Here is an 18,466-nt window from a genome sequence, read left to right as displayed (position 1 = left end):
CCTACTCCTGTTCCTATTTCTTATGGTCTTATGAGAGGGAATGTGTTTTGGAATTTGTCATGTCAAATTTATAATGGCACCAATGAAGTATTCTGCTCCTCAACTTACTAAGGACAACTCTTCTCTGTAAAAATACATCTCCCTCCTCTCTCTATTTACACAAGAAACTAACCCAAGTTTCACTCATTAGTAGCCAACATAAAAGAGGAGAATGTTTCAGTTAAAAACAGGCTTGTTAAATTCCAATTTGGAAATTAAAACTCATCTTTTAATAATTCATTCACTGAATAGGGCCAGCATTTCACTCCCATCTCTAATTGCCAAAGAGAAGGCGCTGGTGAGTTGCCTTCTTAAACTGAACTAGTCTGTGTACTGAAGGCATACCCACAGGGCTGTTAGGTAGGAAAAGAAACTTCAGCAAATTTCCTAAAACTAAAAACGCTGTTAGACTGAACAGCCACAGTCCTAAAGTTAACGTTACATTTCCACATTAAAAAAAGTTGATTTTCATTCCTAGTTAGGCTACAACTTTATGACCCTGGATTCCCATGTTATACTGGCCAACCAAACACACAATGCAAAGACAGAACTTAGAACATGATTCATATTGCCATTTCAGTTTCATCAACTAGATTCTAAAGATGGGATTTATGGAGGAATAGAGAGGCAGGGTGAGTACCTCAGAGTCAATTGGCTGGGATTGTGGGCAAGGCTTACTGGTTTTCCTCATTTTCTCGCCTACGTTTGCCTGCAAGCAGCTGGTAACACACACAAGCGAGCATGAACTGGCACCACAAGAGATGAGCCAAATTAAGTGGGGGCATCGTCAGCTTCATCTAATGTGGATAGGGGGCATAACCTCTCCAAAGACATCCAGAATGATGGAAGAGCCAGATGACCCTGACAATAGTATCAGAGATAATGGGAACTGCAGATGCTGGAGAATTCCAAGATAACAAAATGTGAGGCTGGATGAACACAGCAGGCCAAGCAGCATCTCGGGAGCACAAAAGCTGACGTTTCGGGCCTAGACCCTTCATCAGATGATCATCTGATGAAGGGTCTAGGCCCGAAACGTCAGCTTTTGTGCTCCCGAGATGCTGCTTGGCCTGCTGTGTTCATCCAGCCTCACATTTTATTATCATGACCCTGACAATAGATTAGTGACTCTGCATGCAAACACCAGCAAGAAGTGACACATCCAGGGCCCTCTCCAGGTAAAACAGAACTTGTGGCTAGTTCCCTCGGACAAGTTTAGGGTCTCACCAAGTATTATCTCTAATCAGTAATGAAATCTAGCCATAAAAGTGCAGGTGCTAATAGCAGAAATGACTGGTGCAACACTGCATCCAAGAGGAACAAACTTGAAAGCAGGTTATAATGTAGGAATGGCGTTCAGTTAAGCCTAATCTAGGACGACTGGCTGGATGGTGTCATGAAGCTAAAAGATAGCAAGGGCCTTAAGGATTTCAGGGTCTGACTATAATTTTCATTCCACATGTGTTCACTCTCGAACTTTTACTGTACTTTTACTGAACCTTTGGCCGTTGATAACCATGTTAATGCAAGTGCATGGTGTTGGGGGTTTATTCCATTGTTTGAACAACCAATTTCCTGTTCTACTGCTCTTGCTGACACTCTTCGCCCAAACCACAACATCTTCAAATTCCAACTCTAAATTTACAAACAGAAGGAGTAGAAATGTTCTGCACAAACCTGGGCTCCTGTCACCCCCTCACCCTTGCATTCAACTAAATTTCCAGGGTTATAACCCACAGGGCTATGACCAAGGACTGGAAAGTGGGATCAGATTAGATTTTCACCTAGCATAAGCTGGACAGAGAAAATTAAGGTTTAGAAGGAGGCCATTCAGCCTCTCTCTAATCCAGAAATCAGTACAAATCTCAGCCTAAAGTCAAGGAAGTAACAGGAACCGATTTCTGTCCATGCTTAAAAAAACTTATCGAATTGTAATTTGGAAATTAGAGGTTTTTTTTAAAAAAGAAAAATGGATTCATTCATGTGATACAGGCATCACTACCAAGGCCAGTATTTATTGTCCATTCTTAAAATGCCCTCAAATCAATAGCGGTTACATCCACAATGTTATTTGATAGAGTGTTTCGGGATTTTGATCCAACTAGAGAGAAGGAATGGCAATATAATTCTAAATCGGCATGGTGTGCAACTTGGACATGAACTTAAAAGGTGATGGTTTTGCCGAACCCCTCAGTCAACTGGCTGGGACGGTCTACTTCTGGGTGTTAGAGGTCCTGTGAGCAAAGCCTTGTAGGGTGATGGAAGTTACCTGGAGGTGGTACACGCAGCTGCCATTCTGAGCTGAAGAAAGTAAATGCTTAAAGGTGGTGGATGAGATGCCAATCAACCAAGCTGCCAGGCCCTAGATAGTGTCGAGTTTCTTAAGTCTTATTCGTCATCCACACGAGTAGAAAATATTCTGTTGCACTCTTGACTTGGGCCTTGCAGATTGTGGAAAGGTTTTGGGGAGTCAGGAGATCACCTGAGACATATCCAACCTCTGGTCTGCACTTAGCCACAGGATTTTTGTAGCCAGTCCAGTTATGTTGCTGGGCAATGGAGAACCCCTAGACATCGATGGAGAGAGATTCCACAATGACTACAAATAAATAGCGAAGAATGGAGACTAGATTCTTGCTTGTTAGAGACGATCATTACCTGGCATTCATCAAGTGCATGTATTACTTTGCCATTTATCTGATGCAACCCTGGTGTTGTCTAGGTCCTTCCGCATGTAGACTTCATCAGCAGAGAAATTGATATTGGAATTGAATTGGAATAAACCCAAATGGTTAAATATACTAAGGCTCAGATCTCAAAGGCATAGTGGATCAGTAGACTGCACTTTCACCTCTGGGACCTGGCTTTGAGTACAACCTAGAGACACGGAATAAAATTTTTCTCCTGTTCAAGCCATCCGTAAGGATCCTACAATATTGACATGATCATAATTCTTCACAGATTGTCAGCAAATTAGAACTGTTAAGAAACGCCACAAAGATACCTGCTGACAGAATGAGGATTCACATTGGTGTTTAAGGATTTCTGTCCTGAAATTAGAACTAGGGGACATTCTGGGAGTGCAGACAGAGTACTTTATAACAGCCAACCAAGAAGATTTTGATGATGGCAGCATCAGCTTCCACTGAAAATGGTGAATGATATTCTGTCTTTTGTTGACCTTGTGCATTCAATGGACAGGAGACATTTCAGAACAATGAAGGTTTGAAGAGACCATCACAACAATTTCGGATTCCAGCCAAAACTAATAGTTGGGTTAATTAAATCAGTGCGAAGAGGAGCTCACAGATTACTTATTCAATTAGTCACACTATGTGTATTATTGTACATAGAAAGAATAAAATCTCTCTCTCTCTCTCACGAAAACTTGGCACATCTCCCATTTTACATTAAGACTCCATTGTACATGTGCATCGTACATGACACTGACCCAGCAATCTCAGAGCCACAGCTCCGAGACTAAACAGAACCTCTGGCTGACAGATATGAACAGGAGTGTCAGGATTCCCCGATTGGGGCTGTTAATCTAGTCTAATCAGGGAGCTCATATTTCTGAGATCCACCTGATGACTTCATTCCAATCACTACAACACTCTTTCTACTTTTGCCTTTCAAAAGATACATTTTTTCCTTATCACTCTAGTTTGCAAATTTTTCTCACTAGAGTTTAATTATGGGGTATTTCTCTACTCCCTGCTTGAATCTTTCATTATTCTGTCTGTATCTCTATTTTGTTCCTCTGTACTTTAGTTCTTCATCACTTTCCATTAAACAGTATACCTTGTACTCTCTTTCCTTTCTCCCTTTCAGCTAACCAAGACACAGAAAGGAACTGTAACTATCCACAACATTGGTGCTGTTACAATCAAGATATATTCATTGGCAACTTCTTCTGAGGCGCAAATGCTCATCGGTTTCACGCAACGCTGGTAACAACAGCCAGTAGTAAAATGTACCATTCCTGTCCAATGTATATTTTGCATTAAACGAGAACACAGAAATAAGCCTTTCAACGTATTAGTCCTAGTCTGCCTTTTGATTAGATCTATACCTCACTTACATTTACCCACTTTAATTAGCTCCACATTGTGACCATGCCATTACTTTAAAAGGTTATTTTGGCCCGGGTTTTCTTTTGGAGAGGTTGTAAGAGGTTGAACTGAGTACTGAACACGGCTTAAATAAACAGCTTGGAGGCCTTGGGTTCTTATTTCAAAACAGCCTGAATGGGTGTGACCAACTCTCAGATCCAGATTTCTGGGTTTTGGTGTTTTTCAGTAGCATCAAAAGCTTTTTGTGGGCCTCAGAAGAGTTGGAAGCTTCAGTAAATGATTCCTAGCTGCTATTTTCTCTTGACATTTCATTCCTCCTGGATTGGAGAAATTCAGTGAAGAATCTGTGCCTGAATTTGCTTTTTTGCCAAGGAGTACGTTTATGGAATGTTACTATATTGCAACAGTTAATTAGTAATAGGCACTGTATCTATTATTTGGTTAAGTTTTCCAATGGCTAAGTTATTTAACTTCCTCTTTCTTTTGTATGTATGTTAACTGTCGTGTTTAAATAAATTGCGTTTGGCTTATCGAGTGGTTTGACCAGATACATCACATCTGGTACATGGTACTTGCCATCTACCTTCAAAATAAACGATAAAAGTTAGGGTAACAAAGTGTGGAGCTGGATGAACACAGCAGGCCCAGCAGCATCTCAGGAGCACAAAAGCTGACATTTCGGGCCTAGGCCCTTTATCAGAGAGGGGGCTGGGGAGAGGGTTCTGGAATAAATAGGGAGAGAGGGGGTGGCGGACCGAAGATGGAGAGAAAAGAAGATAGGTGGAGAAGAGAGTATATGTGGGGAGGTAGGGAGGGGATAGGTCAGTCCAGGGAAGATGGACAGGTCAAGGAGGTGGGATGACGTTAGTAGGTAGGAAATGGGAGGTGGGGTTTGAGGTGGGAAGGGATGGGTGAGAGGAAGAGCAGGTTAGGGAGGCAGAGACAGGCTGGGCTAGTTTTGGGATGCAGTGGGGGGAGGGGATGAGCTGGGCTGGTTGTGTGATGCAGTGGGGGGAGGGGACGAACTGGGCTGGTTTTGGGATGCAGTGGGGGAAGGGGAGATCTTGAAGCTGGTGAAGTCCACATTGATACCATTGGGCTGCAGGGTTCCCAAGCGGAATATGAGTTGCTGTTCCTGCAACCTTTGGGTGGCATCATTGTGGCACTGCAGGAGGCCCATGATGGACATGTCGTCTAAAGAATGGGAGGGGGACTTAAAATGGCTCGCGACTGGGAGGTGCAGTTGTTTATTGCAAACCGAGCGGAGGTGTTCTGCAAAGCGGTCCCCAAGCCTCCGCTTGGTTTCCCCAATGTAGAGGGAGCTACACTGGGTACAGTGGATGCAGTATACCACATTGGCAGATGTGCAGGTGAACATCTGCTTTATGTGGAAAGTCATCTTGGGGCCTGGGATACGGGTGAGGGAGGAGGTGTGGGGGCAAGTGTAGCACTTCCTGCCGTTGCAGGGGAAGTTGCCGGGTGTGGTGAGGTTGGAGGGGAGTGTGGAGCGGACAAGGGAGTCACGGAGAGAGTGGTCTCTCCAGAAGGCAGACAAGGGTGGGGATGGAAAAATGTCTTGGGTCGTGGGGTCGGATTGTAGATGGCGGAAGTGTCGGAGGATGATGCGTTGTATCCGGAGGTTGGTGGGGTGGTGTGTGAGAACGAGGGGGATCTTCTTAGGGCGGTTGTGGCGGGGGCGGGGTGTGAGGGATGCGTTGCGGGAAATGCGGGAGACACGGTCAAGGGCGTTCTCGACCACTGTGGGGGGAAAGTTGCGGTCCTTGAAGAACTTGGGCATCTGGGATGTGCGGGAGTGGAATGCCTCATCCTGGGAGCAGATGCGGTGGAGGCGGAGGAATTGGGAATGCGGATGGAATTTTTGCAGGAGGGTGGATGGGAGGGAGGAGGTGTATTGTAGGTAGCTGTGGGAGTCGGTGGGCTTGAAATGGACATCAGTTTCTAGCTGGTTACCTGAGATGGAGACCGAGAGGTCCAGGAAGGTGAGGGATGTGTTGGAGATGGCCCAGGTGAACTTGAGGTTGGGGTGGAAGGTGTTGGTGAAGTGGAAGAACTGTTCGAGCTCCTCTTGGGAGCAAGAGGCAGCGCCGATACAGTCATCAACGTAACAGAGGAAGAGATGGGGTTTGGGGCCTGTGTAGGTGCAGAAGAGGGACTGTTCCACGTAACCTGCAAAGAGGCAGGCGTAGCTTCGGCCCATGCGGGCTAAAAGTTAGGGTCGTGTCTACCTTCTTAAAGTATTTTGAGAGGATCTGATCTGGTCTATAAGAGCCTCATTTAATGTCTTGTGCCAGCATTAATCTATCACCACTCTCTGGAGAGCATCAAATTGTCCGAGAGAAAAAGATGCAGTGACTGGAACAATATGTTGCAAACTGGGCAGAATTTAACATTTCTTGAAGTGGGGTGAGGATAGGAGTCACGCTATCAAGATGTGTAGTGTTTATTGTTCCTCTGGAACAATGCAGATTGCCACCGCTGCTGCCACCAATAAGTTAGATCATTATGCACATAATCCAGTAAATTCACTGACAAATTCCATTACCGCTAACTTCCATTTGTCGTTGGTAAAAACGCTGTATATTTTATGAGTATTGACACTCAAATTTAGAAATTGCTATTGACAAGCCTGGAAGGCACTGCCAGAAAGAGGCGGCGGAAGCAGGCACATTAAAAACATTTAAGAGGGACCGAGACGGTACAAGAATAGGGAGGGAATAGAGGGATACAGATCGAAAAATTGCTGGTTGGTTTTAGATTAATTAGGGTATGATGGTCAGCGCAGTCTTGGAGGGCCGAAGGGCCTGTTCCTGTGCTGTATTTTTTCATTTGTTCAATTACAGTGGCTGGACGCCTAATATATTGGCATGAGGTTTATTCAATTTGCTATTTTTGGAAAAAAAACTGGCTAACACAGTTTTTATAAAATGTCGGAGGAACATAACAGTCTTCAAGTATTACTGACAGTAATTTCTGGCCTTTAGTCTGAATTAACGTCTAGTCTTCTTTGCTAATATATTCTTTGAAACAAAAACACGCAACATCATCAGTTTTAAATGCTCTTATTTGCAGCATTAGATATTCATCAAAAACACAGTGACATTCAACTTGAATTCATTAAAAAGCTACTGTCACTGTAGCACTGCAGATCTCGCTCTCCACATCAAACGCAAGAGAGCAACAGCAAATAAGAAGATGACAGTGAGGAAATTGTGTGTGTGCGTGAAAGATGGAGAGCAGATGTGAAACGTAAAAGACGTGATACTGCTGCTGTTGTGCAATTAGAAAACGAGTTCACCTCCATGCTTTCTCATGGCTACAAAAATCAACATTCCCTGAAAGGTTTCTATAATATACTTAAAACATCTTGTCCTGAAAAAAAAGTCCTAGCCTATCCAGCCTCTCCTTATAACTCAAGTCTTCCATTTCTGGCCAGATCTCTCCTCTGAACCCTCTCCCATTTAATAACATCCTTCCTATAACTGGGCAACCAGGACTGTACACACTACTCCAGAAGAGGCCTCACATCTTGTACTACGTCAACATGCCGTCCCAAATCCTATGCTTAAAAGGTGTGAGCAGTGAAGGCAAGCGCATTAAATGCCAAGATAGTGGATGCCAGCTATGTCCCGGACAGGAATTAAGGGCAAGAAGTCAGAGGCATCAATGACAGAAATAAGGACTTGCCTGATTCATCTATGAAATGATTTGCCATTTCCTATTACAGGCAGACTGTCACCATTTGAAGTGTGCCATCGACTTTGTTGCATTGAAATGCACCAGTCATGATTCTGCCCACTCAGTTACTCCTTCTGTAATTTGGGCTCTCCATCATTTGCCCCAGTTTGTAGCTTAGTAGCGGCCATGAGATTGGATGTTCCTCATGATTTCAACTCCAGGTAAAAAGTGAACATTCCAAATAGAACCTCAATCCATGATACTTATCTATAATGTGGAAAGCAGGGACTGTGGGACAGCATTCATCATTTCCTGCTAATCCAGGCACTTCCTTACAACAAATAAAGAGAGTGATACATTTGATTTCATAAGTTGTTAAACAGTTAAGTAATTATGAAAGTTGGCTCCCCTCACCTACTTAAAACAGATAAAGGAAACAAGACCACTTACAGATAGACCGATTGCGTAGTCTGCAAATACCTAACTTGTTCCGGGTGTAAACCAAGCGATATGTAATGAAGGCAATAACAGGCATTTGCAACTGAAACACCTGCACCTTATCATTAGTGTTCAATGGGGAATGCTCATCAAATCATTACAAATTCAGTGGATTAACTCAGATTGAAACAGCCTTTGAACAGCACTGGAACTAGAGAAAAAAGGATGAGTTGTATTTACACAGTGCTTTCACAACTGAAAGATATTCATTCAAAACTACTTCATTGGCTGTGAGATATAGTCACTGCCATAATAAAAGGAACCACAGCTGTCGACTTGTGCACAGCTTAGTCCAGACATTCAATGACATTTCCATCACAGAATCTCCCACCATCATCATGCCTGGGGGTTTCGATTTGACATGAAATTGAACGAGCCATCTACATACGTGGCTGCAGAACCAGATTGGAGGTGGGGGGCTTGTAGTGAGTAGCTCATCTCCTGACTCTCCAAAGTCTGTCTTCCATCTAAAAAGACACTTCAGGAATACGAAGGAACACACACCACTTGTCTAGCCGAGTGCAGCTGCATCAACACTCGGGACTTGACACCATCCACGACAAAGCAGCCTGCTTGCTGGGCATCATGTTTACGAAACACATTCCCTCCACCACCAACACTGAGTAGCAGGCGGGTGTCCCATCTACAAAATGTACTGCAGAAACTCACCAAAACTCCTTGGATAGCACCTTCCAAACCCACAAATCACTCCCATCTAGAAGGACAAGGGCTGGGAACACCAGCACCTGCAAGTTCTCCTCCAAGCCACTCACCATCCTGACTTGGAAATACATTGGTGTTTCTTCACTGTTGCTAGGTCGGTATTGTGAAATTGCCTCCTTAATGATGTTATGGGTCTACCTACAGCAAATGGACTGCAGCAGATCAAAAGGGCAGCTCATCAACACCTTCCTGAGGACAATGAGGGCCTGGCAATTAACACTGGTCTAACCAGTGACACTTAAGTCATCTTAGAACCTTAAAAAAGCAATCTGATAATGGTCAAATAATTTATCTTTGTCATGCTGATCGAGGGATTTCAAGGACATCAGGGACAACTCCCAGCTCTTCAAAGTGTGGGCTCATTCACATCGGTAGGATGACATCTTCAACAGAACAGCGCTCTGTCAGAACTACATGCAAGCGTTAGTCTTAAGTATTTTGCTGAGGTCAAACTTGTGATTCAGAAGAAACAAACTCATTTGCAAACAAACTTACTGCTTCTCAAAAACTGTGACTGCAAGACTCTGCATGAAGCACATTCTAATAAAAATATGCCATTCTTGGCGTGGGCAGGGATGAGATATAAAATAAATTCCCCAACACCCCCTTCCTTTTGTCTGTAATTTGTATAGTTTAGTTTGAAAAGTAGATGTGTGTTCCTGAATCCTCTTTAGTGTGAGGCCAATTTAAGTTGCCAGCAGCAGGACTTTCGTGGATTGAAATAAGGAAGATTGTTTATTCACTCCTAACACTTTGTCAATCACCCTCAAGCACCATGGGAAGTTACAATTAAAAGAAGCTAGATCATTTCTACAATGATCAAAGTCAAACAGAGCAGTTTACAACTCTTCCAAAGAAGAGTCATACAGGACTCAAGATGTTAACGTCATTTCTCGCTCCACGGAAACTGCTACTTTTTGCTTTTATTTCAGATTTCTAGCATCCGTAGTATTTTGTTTTTAGTTAGCAGTTCATTTGCCTTTCAGCAAAACAGAGGTGTTTTCCACTCTGGAATTGTCGCCAAGTTACATTCAGATGGCTTAGGTCTGATTTAGATTAACCGCAGAGGCCCTTTCAAAGTACTGACGGTTAAACAGGTCATATAGATGGGTCTCGTGGCTGCTGTACCTGGAAGTACAACTTCTTAAAATTGTACTCAGAGTTTGATAGAAAAAGTCTGTTGTTGACTTTTAAATGAATTCAAGTACTGCAATACTTAAAACCAAGAAGAGACCTCCTTTCTCTACAACTGTGACATAACTGCTGTTGATCTGGAGACTGCCTGGTGTCTCCAGGGTTTGGGAAATAGTACTTTCAGTATCAGAGAACACAGTTTCATACACACAGGTCAAAGTCCACGGATAACGAATACAATGTCATTTGGACCTCAGTCATTACTAACTGATCTCAATAGCTTTGTTCCTCGGCAATCTGGAGCCAGCAAGTCTCAGTCTATTGTCTTTATGTTTTGCAGTAAGCTTTAACAAAGCAGGTGTAAAGTTTCATACAGCAGTATCATTTAGGCATGCCCACTCATTGTGAGATTTCAATTTAGAACCTTCTAGAAACTTGCTAGTCTGTTGCATTTGCAAAAGTTTCCTCTCAATAGCAGCCATCTTACTAGTTCATCCAGGTCCATTTTAAAAGTAATGCAGTTTTACAAACATTGTAACATCTTCACGCATGTACCAACATAACATAGCTTATGGGCCAACTGTAACTTCATTTGTTTTAGGCATTATAGGAGATTCATTGTTGCCACGTTTAACCTCTCTGTATTCATTCTTACCAATTCATTTTAACCCCAGGTCTGTGGTGAATTTCGGAAAATCATGTTAGGCACCAGTTAACGTCGGGTCAACAGTGAGGGAGACAAATTAAACTTGTACATGGAGCATCAGACATGGCATGTGCTATGATGGACACTTTGTTTTTGGGGAGGCACACTTTACATATGAAATGGCCTTCATCAATAAACTCAAAACAAAAACGTTAGGAAACAATAGCAATCCTTTTGTTCCAAATCTCAACAGCTCAACTCCCAATAATTTTTATCCTTGCAACTAAGTCATATCCAAAGAGAGCTATAGAGGTTGGATTGTTAAGTACACTCAAGGCTGAGGTGGACAATATTTAATGTGTAGGGAATCAGGGCTAATGGAAATAAAGCATTCAAATGGAGTTGACCATTATCTGATCAACCATGATCTCACTGAACAGCACAGCAGACTCGATGGGCTGAACAACTACGTCTGCTCCAACATCTTGTCTGCAGCAAATGCACCTGAATTTTAGCATGTATGACTCACGAAGAAATTTGTGAAGCACATGTTCAGAGTTTCCATAGAGATAGTAAGAAATGCAGATGCTGGAGTCAGAGATAACACAGAATGGAGCTGGGGGAACACAGCAGGCCAGGCAGCAGAGGAGCAGGAAAGTTGGTATTTCAGGTCAGGACCCTTCCTAAAATGTTAACTTTCCTGCTCCTCTGATGCTGTCGGGCCTGCAGTGTTCTTGCAGCTCCATACTGTGTTATTTCAGAGTATCCATTCCTTTTTCCTTCTCTACCAGCTCTGCATTAAAAAGACTCTTCATCTGGTTGACAAGACCATGCCAACACACCCCGCATCTTTTTCCAACTGTTCACATCCCTAATCACAAATCCTGGCAGAATTCCTTGGAGAAGTCAAAAAACCACCAGTCTGTAGTTACTTGTTTTATCTCTCCTTCATAATTTGCAAGCAGAGGAACATTTGTAACTTTGCAAATGCTTCCTTCACTGCCACTGGGTCAACCTCCTGGGAAGCTCCCCATTATAGCACGTAGGTGCAACTTCACCTCATGGATTACTGTAACTCACTCAAGATCGAGCAAAGGCTGAGTAACAAATGCTGCTAACCCTTCCCAGCAATGCCCACACCCTACGAGTAATTTTTTTTTCAAAATTCCCTGGACAATCTTTCAATTTCTGCAGACTGCACAAGATTGCAAATGACATTTTCTTCATTGTTGTAACTAATCACCATAATAATGTGAGAAACCAGTCCGGCACTACAGTATTCCCAAGCTTTTGTTGGGGTTGTTCCCACGCTTACTCACGGGTGCGGGAATTCTGCTGCATAATCAGGGGCATTATGTCAGTGCGGTGGGAGTTTTCAAAGGAAATTCCAAAGATATGTTGTTGGCAGAATTTATTTTTATTTTAGTAAATGCAAGTAAATTTATCTTAAAAGTAATGATAGCTCATGATGTTATTCCGACTTAGACAAACCATCAAAATCACTTGTGACAAACAACTTCCCAGCCTGATCCAAACTAAGCAGATATTTGACAACTGGTTAGTCATAAAAACAAAGGACTACTATTTATAGTGTGCTTTTCAGCACCATTGGATATAGAGTCAGGGTCATGCAGCATGGAAACAGACCCTTTTCATCCAACTAGTCTATGCCAACTATGTTCCCAAACTAAACTTTATGTCCCACTCGCCTGCATTTGGCCTATACCTCTCCAAACCATACCTATTCATTTCCAAATACCTTTTAAACGTTCCAACTGTACCCACATCCACCACTTTGATATAAGTCCATATAGACCAGTATCCCATCACCAACTATTTCCACACGCAGAGTACATGGACTCTGACCAGCTCAGTATGGGACAGTCCTTGGAATGGAGACAGTCCCTAAGACTCCTGTTTATATCTGTCAGCCTGGGCTCCCTGACTAACACTGGTTAACAGCCCCTGATCAGGGAACTCATACTCAAAGGGATCCACTTGGCTCTCATTCAAATTACTATAGGCCTCTCCCACAAACGCCATTTGAAAAGAAAGCCTCTCCTTCGTGTTTTCTCTCTTTGTTTTCTTATTTGGACTAAGTTCTGAAAAAAAAATTTAAAATTAAAACTTTTCTGCTTCTGCTATATGTTAACCATGGGAAAAGCCTGCAGCTCAGGAACAGCTGCAAGGATCTATACTACTCTTGTGCCAATGAAGTTTGTTTTAAAGGTGGGGTTGACATGTACCCACTCCTATCTACTAAAGGAAGGTGTCTTTTCCACCATTTCCCCACAAAACAGCAGTGTGATCATGACCAGACAATCTGATTTTTGCAATGCTGAATGAGATATAAAATACAATTCCTCTTTCCATTTTCAAAATAGCACCAAGAGATCTTTTATATGCCATAAACAGGTAAGGCCCCAGTTTAACACTATATCTAAAAAGACAGTAATGCAATGGTATGTGTGATATGTTTGCAAGACAGACTGTATACAGTGTGCAGCATATGGAGATTTGATACTGAACTAGACCCGCTTATTCTGAAATACACATACACAATTTATGAATGGCCACAAGAGGTTGCTATTACATTCTTCTTGCCTCAATGATCACGCTACAAAATGGTCAAAATTCCATTCAATTTTTATACATCTCTTGTTTCCCACTTGTTTAAATATCTCACTTAACCACTGGTTTCCTTTTCCCAAGATGTTACCTCCTTCCTTGGAACAATTAAGCTGGCATTAAAGCATTTAGATAAATTGGCAAAAATTTCACCTGTTTATGATTCAACAACACCTGATACTTCCTCCAATTTGTGTCTAACATGTGCTTGACAAGAGCACACCTAACAATTTGCCCTGTTTGTTCTGCTGCTCCATTCAAAACAGGATGATACAGTGGAACACCAGTGTGTTTTACCCTGCTCGTTTTTATTAAATCTGAGACTTTTTCTGAATTATAACCAAGGCCCAACTGACATATTACAAATCACTATCTATCACAATAAGCAGCTGCTGTCCTGCAAGTTCTATCAAGTCAAAGTTAATGTACAGCCTCTGCCAGCCTCCAGCTACCAATTCCATGTAGCTAGGCACCATCGGCAGCTTCTTTACAACACTGTGACATTTTCTAAGCTGTTTCACTCGGTCTTCTGTGTCTTTGTCCAACACTGGCCACCGAAGGCAACTTCACACTGAGCACTTTGTCGAGCTCAACACTAAGTGTTGATTAAGGGCTCTTGTGCTCTGTTGGTAGTATTCCTACCCTTGGTCCAGGAGACCCAAGTTCAAGCCCCACTTGTTCCAGAGGTGTGTAATAACATCTGTGAACAGGGTGATGAGAAATTAACTTTTATCATGTAAATACAAAGAAACCTACAGCACAGGAACAGGCCCTTCGGCCCTCCAAGCCTGCGCCGATCAAGATCCTCTGTCTAACCTGTCATCTATTTTCTAACGGTCTGTGTCCATTTGCTCCCTGCCCATCCATGTACCTGTCCAAATATATCTTAAAAGACGCTAACGTGTCTGCGTCTACCACCTCTGCTGGCAACGCGTTCCAGGCGCCCACCACCCTCTATGTAAAGAACTTTCCACGCATATCTTCCTTAAACTTTCCTCCTCTCGCTTTGAACTCATGACCCCTAGTAATTGAGTCCCCCACTCTGGTAAAAAGCTTCTTGCTATCCACCCTGTCTATACCCCTCATGATTTTGTAGACCTCAATCAGGTCCCCCCTCAATCTCCGTCTGTCTAATGAAAATAATCCTAATCTATTCAACCTTTCTTCATAGCTAGCACCCTCCATACCAGGCAACATCCTGGTGAACCTCCTCTGCACCCTCTCCAAAGCGTCCACATCCTTTCGGTAATGTGGCGACCAGAACTGCACACAGTTCTCCAAATGTGGCCGAACCAAAGTCCTATACAACTGCAACATGACCTGCCAGCTCTTGTACTCAATACCCTGCCCAATGAAGGAAAGCATGCCATATGTCTTCTTGACCACCCTATTGACCTGCGTTGTCACCTTCAGGGAACAATGGACCTGAATACCCAGATCTCTCTGTTCATCAATTTTCCCTAGGACTTTTCCGTTTACCTTAGAGTTCGCCCTTGGATTTGATCTTCCAAAATGCATCACCTCGCATTTGCCCGGATTGAACTCCAGCTGCCATTTATCTGCCCAACTCTCCAGTCTATCTATATTCTGCTGTAATTTCTGACAGTTCCCTTCACTATCAGCTACTCCACCAATCTTAGTGTCATCAGCAAACTTGCTGATCAGACCACCTACACCTCCTCCAGATCATTTACATATATCACAAACAACAGTGGTCCCAGCACAGATCCCTGTGGAACACCACTGGTCACACGTCTCCAATTTGAGAAACTCCCTTCTACTACTACTCTCTGTCTCCTGTTGCCCAGCCAGTTTTTTTATCCATCTAGCTAGCACACCCTGGACCCCATGTGACTTCACTTTCTCCATCAGCCTGCCGTGGGGAACCTTATCAAACGCCTTATCAATCTCATAGTAACTGTGCACTGTACCTTCCATGAATTATCACTCTAGCTCCTAGTGTTTATCAATTGATAACTCAGTCTTGCGGTAAAATAAAGGTCTGATTTCTAAATCCACCGTTGGCTGCTCGTTTGTGATATAATCATAAACCCCTAATAATACAGGCTCCTCCAAGTCGTTCCAGCAAAAGCATCTGCCATGTCTGGCAACATTTCTATAAGTGCGAAGAAAAATACATCCTACGTCTTGTTTTGCATCAGACAAGGACAGTAATCCAGACACTGCATTGCATCGCAATGATCTTCTGATCATCAGTGTTTAATGTCACTCTTCAAGCAATCAAAATCGAAGTCAGATCTGCATTCAGGCTGCTATTATAGTGAATTCTGGAGCCTTTGGTTTCAAACCAACTGCCAGTGGCTTATAAGTGGTTTTGATTGTGAAACTAACACTGTACAAGTATTTAATAAATCACCTAACTCCAAAGATTCCGAGCTTAATTTTACTCACAGACTGTGAGGCAAATGCAATCAGCCTGTCGTCACCATTATCCAACAATAAGAGTTTATAGCACCCATTATGGAGGGACATCAAGTACTGGCTCAATCTTTTTGGACCCATCGTATTGTAAAAATATTGTGCCAACTTCCAATTTACTATTACTCAGCCTGACTGTTTTGTCACTCCTTTGTCCAAAGCTGCGGAACACCATTCCTCAAGGTTTTACTCAATAGGCGCAACCAGGCTGTCAAATTTATTGTGAATTTACTGTAATAATGCATTGAATCCAAGAAAAGATCTGAGCTCTTAAACACTGAGGGTGTGGGTACGTTGTTTGAATCTTCCTCTGGGCAGCAAGAAACCCGTTATTATCCACCCAGTGACTCTAATAACCCAAAGACTTTTGGAATGTTATGCAGTTGGCTGCCTTTGCTTGAACTTCGCGCTTTTTCTAATGATACAGCACCTTCTTCAGTGTGTCATCCTGCGTCTGCCTACTTGAATTGTGAAGGAAGGGCATGATCAAAATAACAACTATTCTCCGAACTCCTTGTAAAATTTGGTTTGTTACCTCTTGAAAAATTCCGGGGGCTGAAGAAACACCAAATGGCAGCCTATGAAACTGAAAGAAACCCATGTGGGTATTAATGGTCAAACATGACTTTGACTGATCATCTAATTCAAATTATAGAAAGGCATTTATTTGTCAAGTTTGATTCTGCAAAAGATTTGACCACCTGACAACAGCATACACACCTGTTGGGCAAAATGTCAGGTGAATTACACTCTATTACCTAATTTATAGAAACTATATAATCCCCACATTATGTTACAACATCATTTGCCTTGGGTATTACAGATTGGGTATCCTTTATCCACACTTCCACAAAACAAAAAGACCTAAAATCTGAAGGTCCTTTTGAGAGCGGACTCAAACAGCCCTGTAACCAGGCTGGGCAGAAATAAAATTGGCAGCGTGGAGGAACAGAGGGATCTTGGTGTGCAGATACATAGATCCCTTAAAATGGCCACCCAAGTGGACAGGGTTGTTAAGAAAGCATATGGTGTTTTGGCTTTCATTAACAGGGGGATTGAGTTTAAGAGTCGTGAGATCTTGTTGCAGCTCTATAAAACTTTGGTTAGACCGCACTTGGAATACTGCGTCCAGTTCTGGGCGCCCTATTATAGGAAAGATGTGGATGCTTTGGAGAGGGTTCAGAGGAGGTTTACCAGGATGCTGCCTGGACTGGAGGGCTTATCTTATGAAGAGAGGTTGACTGAGCTCGGTCTCTTTTCATTGGAGAAAAGGAGGAGGAGAGGGGACCTAATTGAGGTATACAAGATAATGAGAGGCATAGATAGAGTCGATAGCCAGAGACTATTTCCCAGGGCAGAAATGGCTAGCACGAGGGGTCATAGTTTTAAGCTGGTTGGTGGAAAGTATAGAGGGGATGTCAGAGGCAGGTTCTTTACGCAGAGAGTTGTGAGAGCATGGAATGCGTTGCCAGCAGCAGTTGTGGAAGCAAGGTCATTGGGGTCATTTAAGAGACTGCTGGACATGCATATGGTCACAGAAATTTGAGGGTGCATCCATGAGGATCAATGGTCGGCACAACATTGTGGGCTGAAGGGCCTGTTCTGTGCTGTACTGTTCTATGTTCTATGTTCTAGTCTGACCACACTTCAGCCAGTGCAGGAATTGAACCCACACCGTGCAGGCCACTCTGCATCTCAAACCAGCTGTGCAGCCAATTGAGCTAACCTGCCCCTGAACACACCAAGTACAGGCTCTTTGGAAAAAAACTTTGCTTGGCCCAAATGGGCATCAACTGACATAAAAGCAAAGTTCCTTTCTCCCCAGACCCTGAACTGAGCGTATCTACAGAAGTGTTCAGGCCCTCTAAAAAAAAATTCCACTTTTAGACCTATTTGGACTTAGCGCAGCTTTTTTGCAAATGGACCCAAACAAACCATGGGTAAATGTATCCGAAAATACCCTTTATCCAAAAACTGTTGGTCACAAGATTTTCAGATAATGGATTCCTGACCTGGATCAATGTTAGGGTAATCCAGTTATTCTGTTCAACTTTTCTCATAATATTCTACACCTCAGCTCTTGTTCTAATTTCTCTATTCAAGATTTGCAGTAAGATGTTCCATTTGTAAACACATAGAATTCCAGAATTAACACACATAAATACTGTAATAGCATTCTCTTGTGGCCATGTATGAAACAAGAGGATGCTATTGTAATTCACTTCTCCTTCAGCGTCAGCTTTGATGTTTGTACCCAAGGGCCAGTGTGGGACTTGAATCAAGGACCTTGTGACAGAGAAGTGAGGGTGCTACCAGGGCAACGTGGCCAGAAATAAGACTGAAAATGTGATTCTCTAGTCTCAATACGTATAAACAGGCTCTCCATATGAATGCGCAACTGAAATAAATGGCACTTTGGGATAAAAAAACACTGCCGTTAAAAAAAACATTAAAAATAAGTGGAACAATTGCAGCTACTTTTTCTGAAAAGTCTGCAGCCAATTTGAAAATAGGGATTTTATTGTAGGTTTGGATGAAAATAGCAGTGGGAAATCTCTTGCAGTGACGGTCATACAGGTTACACTATGGC

At 42.8% G+C, this 18,466-nt stretch overlaps 1 protein-coding gene across 9 annotated transcripts in view; it reads right to left on the bottom strand.

Annotated features, from left to right (window-relative positions):
- Positions 1 to 18,466, bottom strand: part of LOC125465342 (ras-specific guanine nucleotide-releasing factor RalGPS1-like) — a 713,999-nt gene that overhangs the window by 508,852 nt on the left and 186,681 nt on the right. The window lies entirely within an intron of this gene.

Source organism: Stegostoma tigrinum, chromosome 29, assembly GCF_030684315.1.
Source record: "Stegostoma tigrinum isolate sSteTig4 chromosome 29, sSteTig4.hap1, whole genome shotgun sequence".
Lineage (NCBI taxonomy): Eukaryota > Metazoa > Chordata > Chondrichthyes > Orectolobiformes > Stegostomatidae > Stegostoma > Stegostoma tigrinum.
This window is presented reverse-complemented; position numbering and strand designations above follow the sequence as displayed.